Below are 8,193 nucleotides of genomic sequence, written 5' to 3' on the forward strand. Positions count from 1 at the left end.
CAAATCAAGTATCTGGTAAAGTGATCCCACTTCTAGGACTATATTCCAAGAAACCAGAAACACCAATCAGAAAGGATATATGCACCCCTATGTTCATAGCAGCACAATTCACCATAGCTAAGATTTGGAAACAGCCTAAGTGCCCATCAGCAGATGAGTGGATTAAAAAACTGTGGTACATCTACACAATGGAATAATACACTGCGGTAAAAAAGGAGTTCTTACCATTTGCAACAACATGGATGGAGATGGAGAGCATTATGCTAAGTGAAATAAGCCAGGCAGAGAAAGATAAATATCACATGATCTCACTCATTTGTGGAATATAATGAACAACATAAACTGATGAACAAAAATAGATCCAGAGACAGAGAAACATCAATCAGAACGTCAAACCTCAGGGAAGGTAGGGGAGGGTGGGGGTAAAGGGGAGAGATCAACCAAAGGACTTGTATGCATGCATATAAGCATAACCAATGGACACAGACAACAGGGGGGTGGGGGCATGAATGGGAGGTGGGGGGTCATGGGGGAATAAGGACACATATGTAATACCTGAATCAATAAAGAAATTAAAAAAAAAAACAAACACAAAAAACAAAAACAAAAGTAGCTGGTAAGTGTGAGGTCTGATCAAATAATTGAGTCGACACCCCTGCCCCTGGGAACTGACCTTTAGACCACCTCACAACCGACATTTCCTTTTGCTTGGACCACATTTCACTTGCTAAGACCATTATCTTCCCCCTCAAAACCCGCCCAGAGAATTCTCCTCCCAAAAAAGCCCACCTAAAGTCCTTTAAAATCTCTGACTCCCTGTCCCTGGGTGCTGGCACCATTTTGGGGCTCAGCCCATCTGGTTTTCCAGATGACCTAATCTATATATATAAAAGGCTACTATGCAAAGTGTCCCCTCGGGAGTTCGACCAGGAAACTGGGAGTTCGATCACTCGCTATGATGAGCGCTGACCACCAGGGGACAGCGTGGAACATGGCGGGTGACCAGCGGCAGCGGCGGGGCGCTGAGGGAGCGAGGGAAGGAGGAGGAGGCTGGGAGGTGGGAGGCGGGGAGGCGGGGAACCTGATCGGCCCTGATCGCCGGCCAGGCCTAGGGACCCTACCTGTGCATGAATTTCATGCACTGGGCCTCTAGTAAATTCATAATTCTTTACCCCTTTTGGCCTCGTGTGTTCCTCCTTCAGCGACCCTAACATTATGTAAGCAGCAGAGCTGGGATTCGAACCCAAGTCTATTCTGACTCCAGATGGTGCAGTTTACTTCACTGTCCTGCCCCCTCCCATCACCTATAGCCACACTGTGGGCAGTGCCCTGCCTTCAGCAGTCTCCCCCCAGACACCTGCTCTGCCCTTTGACCTAAGACTATGGATATGATCTTCAAGGTGGAGAAATAGCTTTCATCACAGAGAGTCCCCACCAGAGCTGGTGGCCCTGACTCAGAGGAGGTGCCCGTTTCCTGCTGCCTAAAGGTGCAGGGACAGCCAGCTGTTGGCCCAGCAGAACCCTGGGGTGGTCGTCCACTTCCCAGCTGCTCCCCTGCAACATCAGAACAAAAATCAGCTAGCGTGTGACCGAACCATATTAGCATCACGAGGGGCTCGGACATGCTCCTCTCCGGCCATGCAGTTCGATTTGAATAAGGACATTCCTTCTCCATCCTTGGGCATTCAGTTCACTTCTTTGGTACTTTGGGGCCTGGTTAAACTATTTGAAATTCAAGCAGGCGACTGCATTCTCTCAAAGCTGAGCTGTGTCCTTCATGCTTCAGAAGAGGGACGCGTTCCCCAGCCCTGAGCCGTGCCATCTCAGCAGCCAGAGGCCCGAAAGCAGGGGGAAGGGAAAATCAACAGGCCGATGTGTTCCCAGCTGCAGCCCCTGCCCCGGCGGTCTGCCTCCCTCGCTCGGTGGCGGTTTGGTGGTACTTGGAGGCTTCGCTTGTTTGTTTGTTTGTTTGTTTGTTTGTTTGTTTGTTTTCCATATGAAAGAGCTGCCGGATCTCCTCACACAGAGATTTGCTTCCTTTTGTAATGTCCGACGTGGCCCAGGACCACCAGTCTTCGTGTGGACACTGTACACACAGGGACAGTCCCTGACAGACAGACAGAAGGACAACAGCCTGCCTGAGCTGATTACAGATGTGGGCAGGGTCCCCAGGGTGGAGTCTAACGCCCCCCACCCCCTCTCTGATGGGCCTCCTCATCTGCAGGTGAGGCTCTGCAGGTCCTTCCCCCGAACCCTCCCAGCCCCTCCAGCTGCAGGATCCACCCTGGAGCCACCCAGCAGGGCTCCCAAGGTGGGTGCGTATGTCCAAGCCCCACCTAATGCTGATACAGTTTGCTGAAAGGGGCCGCATCCCAGCCCCACAAGTGGGGGGAGGGGCGCCGGGGGAGGGGGGAGCTGGATGACGAGGACAAAGAAGCTGAAAGGGGGCTGGGAACCACTTCGGGCGCATCAGAAATGAATACCACAGGATCAGCAGGAACAGGATGTTTACATGACCTTAACGTGTCCCCGCAGATCGCGTATGACTGGCAAGGGGGGAAGCGGTAACTTACACGGTGGAGAGACCAGACCACCTCTGAACCAAGGTGATCAGAATGAAGAGCACCCTCCCCAGGCAGACAGACGTCAGGGGCGTCTGGGAGTGGCACCAGAGAAGCAGAGGTTGGTAATATTCCAGTGGAGAAGACATACCCTGGATCTAATCATGAGGAGACATCAGACACACCCTAACTGAGCAACACGCTATAAAATAACTGGTCTGTATTCTTCAAAATCTGTGTCATGAAAGGCAAAGAAAGGCAGGTTGCTGTTCCAGATTAGAGGAAAATAAAAAGACGTGCCCTGACAGGTTTGGCTCAGTGGATAGAGCGTCGGCCTGCGGACTGAAGGGTCCCAGGTTCGATTCCGGTCAAGGGCATGTACCTTGGTTGTGGGCACATCCCCAGTGGGGAAGTGTGCAGGAGGAGCTGATTGATGTTTCTCTCTCATCGACATTTCTAACTCCCTTCCTCTCTGTAAAAAATCAATAAAATATGTTTTTAAAAGAAAGACTTGACAACTACAAAAAAATAAAAAATAAGACATGACAACTAAATGTAGTACACGCTCTTGGACTGGATCTTGTACTGGAGGGAGCAGAATTCTATAAAACCTTACTGGGCCCGGCCAGTGTTGCTCAGTGGTTGAGCGTCGACCCATGAACCAGGAGGGCATGGTTTGATTCCTGGTCAGGGCACATGCCTGGGTTGCAGGCTCGATCCCCAGTGGGGGGTGTGCAGGAGGCAGCCAATCCATGATTCTCTCTCCTCATTGATGTTTCTCTCTCTCTCTCTCCTTCCCCCTTCCTCTCTGAAATCAATAAAAATATATTCAAAACAAAAGAAAACATCACTGGGTCGACTGACAGAATGGGACTATGGATGATAGATGAAAGGATTATACCAATGTTAAATTTCCTGAACTTCATAGCTGTACTGTGTGGTTATGTAAGAGGACAGCGTTCTCCTTCGAAAATACATACTAAAGTAGTGTTTGGGGGTAAAGGGAGTGTGATGTGTGTAATCTACTCACAAATGATTCAAAAACAATAACATGCATCCCATAATTACATGTGTACCTATATCTATCTATCTATCTATCTATCTATCTATCTATCTATCTATTTATCTATCTCTATACCTATCTAGAAAGAGAGAGACAGAAAGTAAACATGGCAAAATGCAAAAATTTGTGAATCTAGGTAAAGGGTATTTAAAAGCTCTTTGTATTATTCTTGCAACTTCTCTGTTAGTTTGGAATTAGTTTTAATGAAAATAAACACGACAGGGGTCCAGAGAGAGGCAAAGCTGGATCCCTAGCTGAATCCGGGAATTTTTCCCCCTCCCCTTTGAGAGACGATGGTGGCAGATCCATTCTAAGACTTTTCTCTGTTGAAGGACTTTTCTGTGGGTTGGTCGGGTTCCCTTTTGCTAACAGCCAGGAAGACACTCCCGCCCTCTTAAATCATCATCCGTGGGGCCGCCGAGTCTGGCAGTCAGGGTGGAACCTTCCAGCTCACCCACTGGGCTTTCCAGAGTGAAAAGGCCAGGGGTTCTGAGCCTCGGGACCCACTGAGGGGGAGTGGGAGGAAGACGCGCTGGTATGCCCCTGCACGGACTGGGCCGGGCACCGCACCCCCCATTGTCCTGAGTGGAGCAAGGAATCGGTGACCCGGGAGCCACCTTTTCTGCATCCTGCTTGTCAGGGGCGGTCAGAAGACACTTGTCCAGTGCTCCCTGCTCCGTGGGCTGTAGATGTCCTTTCTGAAGAGGCCATGTGAGCAGGTAAGGGCCCCAACGCGGAACTTAGACCACCTGGGCCAGGCACGGCCAGCGAGGGACTCGCTAGTCACCTCGCCTGCAGCAAGCCTCCTCCCCCCGCCCCACAAGCCTCAGTTTCCTCCCCTGGAAAGTGGGGACAACACCCTACCTCATAGGCTCCTTGACACTACCGAAAGGAATTCTTCATATAAAGAGCTGGCCCACGCCGAATACCGCACAAATGTCGGTTGTTACGATTATTATTAACCACAGTCCCTGCCCTCCCAGAGTGAGCTGGCTGGCCAAGAAAAACCACCAGTTTAAGAAGCCTGAGAACTGGTTAGAGGGGCCCCATAATTGCCACGGGCCTTAAAGCACAGAGTGGAGGCGTCTATCTTAGGCTGAGGTGGGGGGCAGTCACGGTTTTCCGGAAGCACGGGTGTGTGAACGGAGCCCTGGATAGGTGCGGGCAGGATCCTAGGCCCCGGGGACTCCGCAACATCGTCTCCGCTCGCACAGAACTTCCACTCTAGTGGGGAGCCGGCCCTTCTGCCACAAGCAGACAAACAGGAGGTGATACAGCAGGAGGGGATGTGCTATGAAAAATAAAAGGGACCGGGCCGGGTAGCTCACCGGTTAGAGCCTTGTCCCCGTATGCCAAGGGCGTGGGTTTGATCTCCGGTCAGGGCAGAAGTACCACAGAAGAATCAACCACTGAATGAATAAATACGTGGAACAACAAATCAATGTTTCTCTCTCTCTCTCTCTCTCTCTCTCTCTCTCAAATTAATAAATAAAAAGTTTTTAAAAAGAAAGAAAAAATAAAACAGGTTAAGGGGATAGAAGGTTTACCCATCTATGAAATGGGCTGGGCATACCACAAGTAGCTAACTCAAGCCCTATCACAAGGACTAAGTGAAATAATGTATAGAAAGTCCTTAGTAGCCCAGTGTCTGACACGAAGTGTCAGATACTTCGCATGGTTTGCAAATGCTCAAAAAATGTTTACTGCTTTGAATAGATTATTTCACTTATTTAATAAGAATTTTTTGAGAAATTTTTAGTATGTACCAGACCCTGCCCAGCCGGTGTGGCTCAGTCATTGAACATCGACCTAGGAACCAAGAGGTCACTGGTTCAATTCCTGGTCAGGGCCCATGCCTGGGTTGTGGGCTCTATCTCCAGTAGGGGGCGTGCAGGAGGCAGCAGATCAATGATTATCTCTCATCATTGATGTTTCTATCTCTCTCTTCCTCTCCCTTCCTCTCTGAAATCAATAAAAATATTGTTTAAAAAATGTACCAGACCCTGCCCTAGCCGGTTTGGCTCAGTGGATAGAGCGTTGGCCTGCGGACCAAAGGGTCCCAAGTTTGATTCTGGTCAAGGTCACATACCTTGGTTGCAGACTCCTCCCGGGCACAGACTGTGGTCTGGGCATGTGCAGGAGTCAATCAATGGATGTGTTTCTCTCACATCGATGTTTCTCTCTGTCTTTCCCTCTTTTTTCCACTCTCTCTAAAAAAACAAACAAAAAAACAATGGAAATGGAAAAATATCCTTGGGTGAGGATTAACAACAACAAAATAATAATAAATAAATAAAATTTACGGAAAAATTGTGCTAGAGTTCTCGGAGAGAATCTGCTGGTCTTGATTCACTGACTCGGGCAGTAAGTGCCCCTGGTAGTGCCCAGATCAGAAACATAGGGGGGAGAAAAAAAAAGAAAAAAAAAATTTACGAAAAAAAAAAAAAAAGTACCAGATCCTGAGTGAACACCAGGATGACATGATCCAGCCACAGCCTTCCAGAAGCTCCTGAGGGTCCAGGTCGAGTGGGGGCAGGTCAGGGAGGGCCTGTGTCACCCTGAGAACCCCGGCCTCTCCCCTGGGTGCAGAGCTGATCGGGGGGGGGGGGGGGGGGGGGGGGAAGAAACCTTAGTGATGCGCATGCTCTGGGGGAGGGCGTGCAAAGTGGGGCATCTTTGCAGTTTTGCTCCCTCAGTTGCCAGGCACCCAGTTCTGGGAGACCCCCTCCCACCACCACCCCAGAAGTCAGCCTTCCAGTCGGACCCAGGATCTCTCCTAAAGGGGCGTCTCTTAAAGAGCCAGAACAGAGAATGGGAGAGGGGAGCCCAGAGATGGGACCCAGGAGGATATGGGGCTTGGGTCTGGTTGTTCCTCGTGACTTAAAACAACACACACACAAAACCCAGAAAAAACAGAAAACCCTTTTTTTCAGAGGTTGTGCAAGCATAAGGTCGGATAAGTAAATAAAAGTTCAAGCAGTCCCCTGGAGCCTGCAGCACAAAGGCACCCTCCCCACCGCCCCAGTCTCTCATTTCCCCCTGCAAGGCCTTGACCATTTTCCTGGGTTACCTTCCAAAGACATTCTACGCACATGTGCATCGGTTTATGCAGATATATCCCATCGAGGAATTTTAAGAGTGAACTTCAATGTTCTTTTTTGTGGTGCGGGGGGGACGGAGGGGGACTCATCAGAAAGCAAAATATGGCCCTGACCGGTTTGGCTCAATGGATAGAGCGTCGGCCTGCGGACCGGAAGGTCAAGGGCATGTACCTTGCTTGCGGGCACATCCCCAGTAGGGGGTGTGCAGGAGGCAGCTGATGGATGTTTCTCTCTCATCGATGTTTCTAATTCTCTATCCCTCTCCCTTCCTCTCTGTAAAAAAAAAAAAAAAAAAAATCAATAAAATATATATTTTTTAAAAAAGCAAAATATGTTTATTATAGAGAATACTGGGTACTGGGGGGGGAGGGTGTAGCAAAAAGTAGGAAAGCAGAACAAAGAGCTACGCTGCAAAGGCCATCACCACTACTGTTTTCAACCCGCGGTTTCTGCTCTAATAAGAAAAACCCGTCACCTGTGAGTGGCCTGGTAAAAGCAGCTTTGCATTCTTTACTGTGTTCCAGCTGCCCCGTCCTAATGGTACTTGAAATAATGAGAATTATTATTATTTCGAACGAGAAAAATGGAGACTCGAAGAAGTCAAGTCCTATGAAGAAAGATCTCCTGGCTCTAGAGTCCCCCACCTCCTCCCTGTCTCCGGCTCCAGGAGGGAGTCCCCCCGGCCTGGCCCTCAGACAAAGCCCTGGCTTCCTGCCTTTGTCCGCCAGGTGCAGGCCTGCGGGTTGCCTGCTGCGGCCCCACCTGCGGTGTGTGGGTCTTCTCTCTCTCCTCCCGCCGCCCTCTCCCTGCTGGCACGGGGCTTGGCCAGGAGGTTCAGGGCATGTGCAAAGCACTGGCGTTGGGGTCAGACTCCCTGGATTCACCGCCCGGCTCTGCCCTTGCCCTGCGGTGACTTTAGGCAAATGATTTAATCTCCCCGCATCTCACTTTCTCTCTGTAAAATGGGGAGTAACACTTCCCCGTGAGCTGTCTTGAGGATGAAATGCCCTTGAGACGCATGCCCATAGTAATGGCTCAGTATGGCTAGTGTGATTATGCTGGTCCGCCCAGCCTGAGGGTCGGGTGGGGAGGATCTGAGTTCTGAGGGCCTTGTCTCCACCCTCCCCCGACCCACCCCTCTCCCCTGCCCACAGCCCCAGCTTCCCAGCAGCCCACAGGCCTTCTCTGACCCTCTCTCCAAGTTTTCCCGGCTGAGGAAATCTTGCTCATATTTCAGGATTCAGAGGCGAAGCCTCCAGGGATCCTCCCACAAACACGCCTCCACCCCCAGTCCAAACAAACCTCTTCCTCCTCTGGATCCGGCACCGCCGGACGCGAGATGAGCACATTGTGCTGCAGCTATTTGTGTAACCCTGCGTCCCCCCAGGCCCTCCAGCTGGCAGGATGACGCGTTCTCTAAAGTTGCATCCACCAGACCTCAGACCTTGCCCACCCAGGCTGAAGGGAA

Source organism: Cnephaeus nilssonii, assembly GCF_951640355.1.
Source record: "Cnephaeus nilssonii genome assembly, chromosome: 7".
NCBI classification, from domain to species: domain Eukaryota; kingdom Metazoa; phylum Chordata; class Mammalia; order Chiroptera; family Vespertilionidae; genus Cnephaeus; species Cnephaeus nilssonii.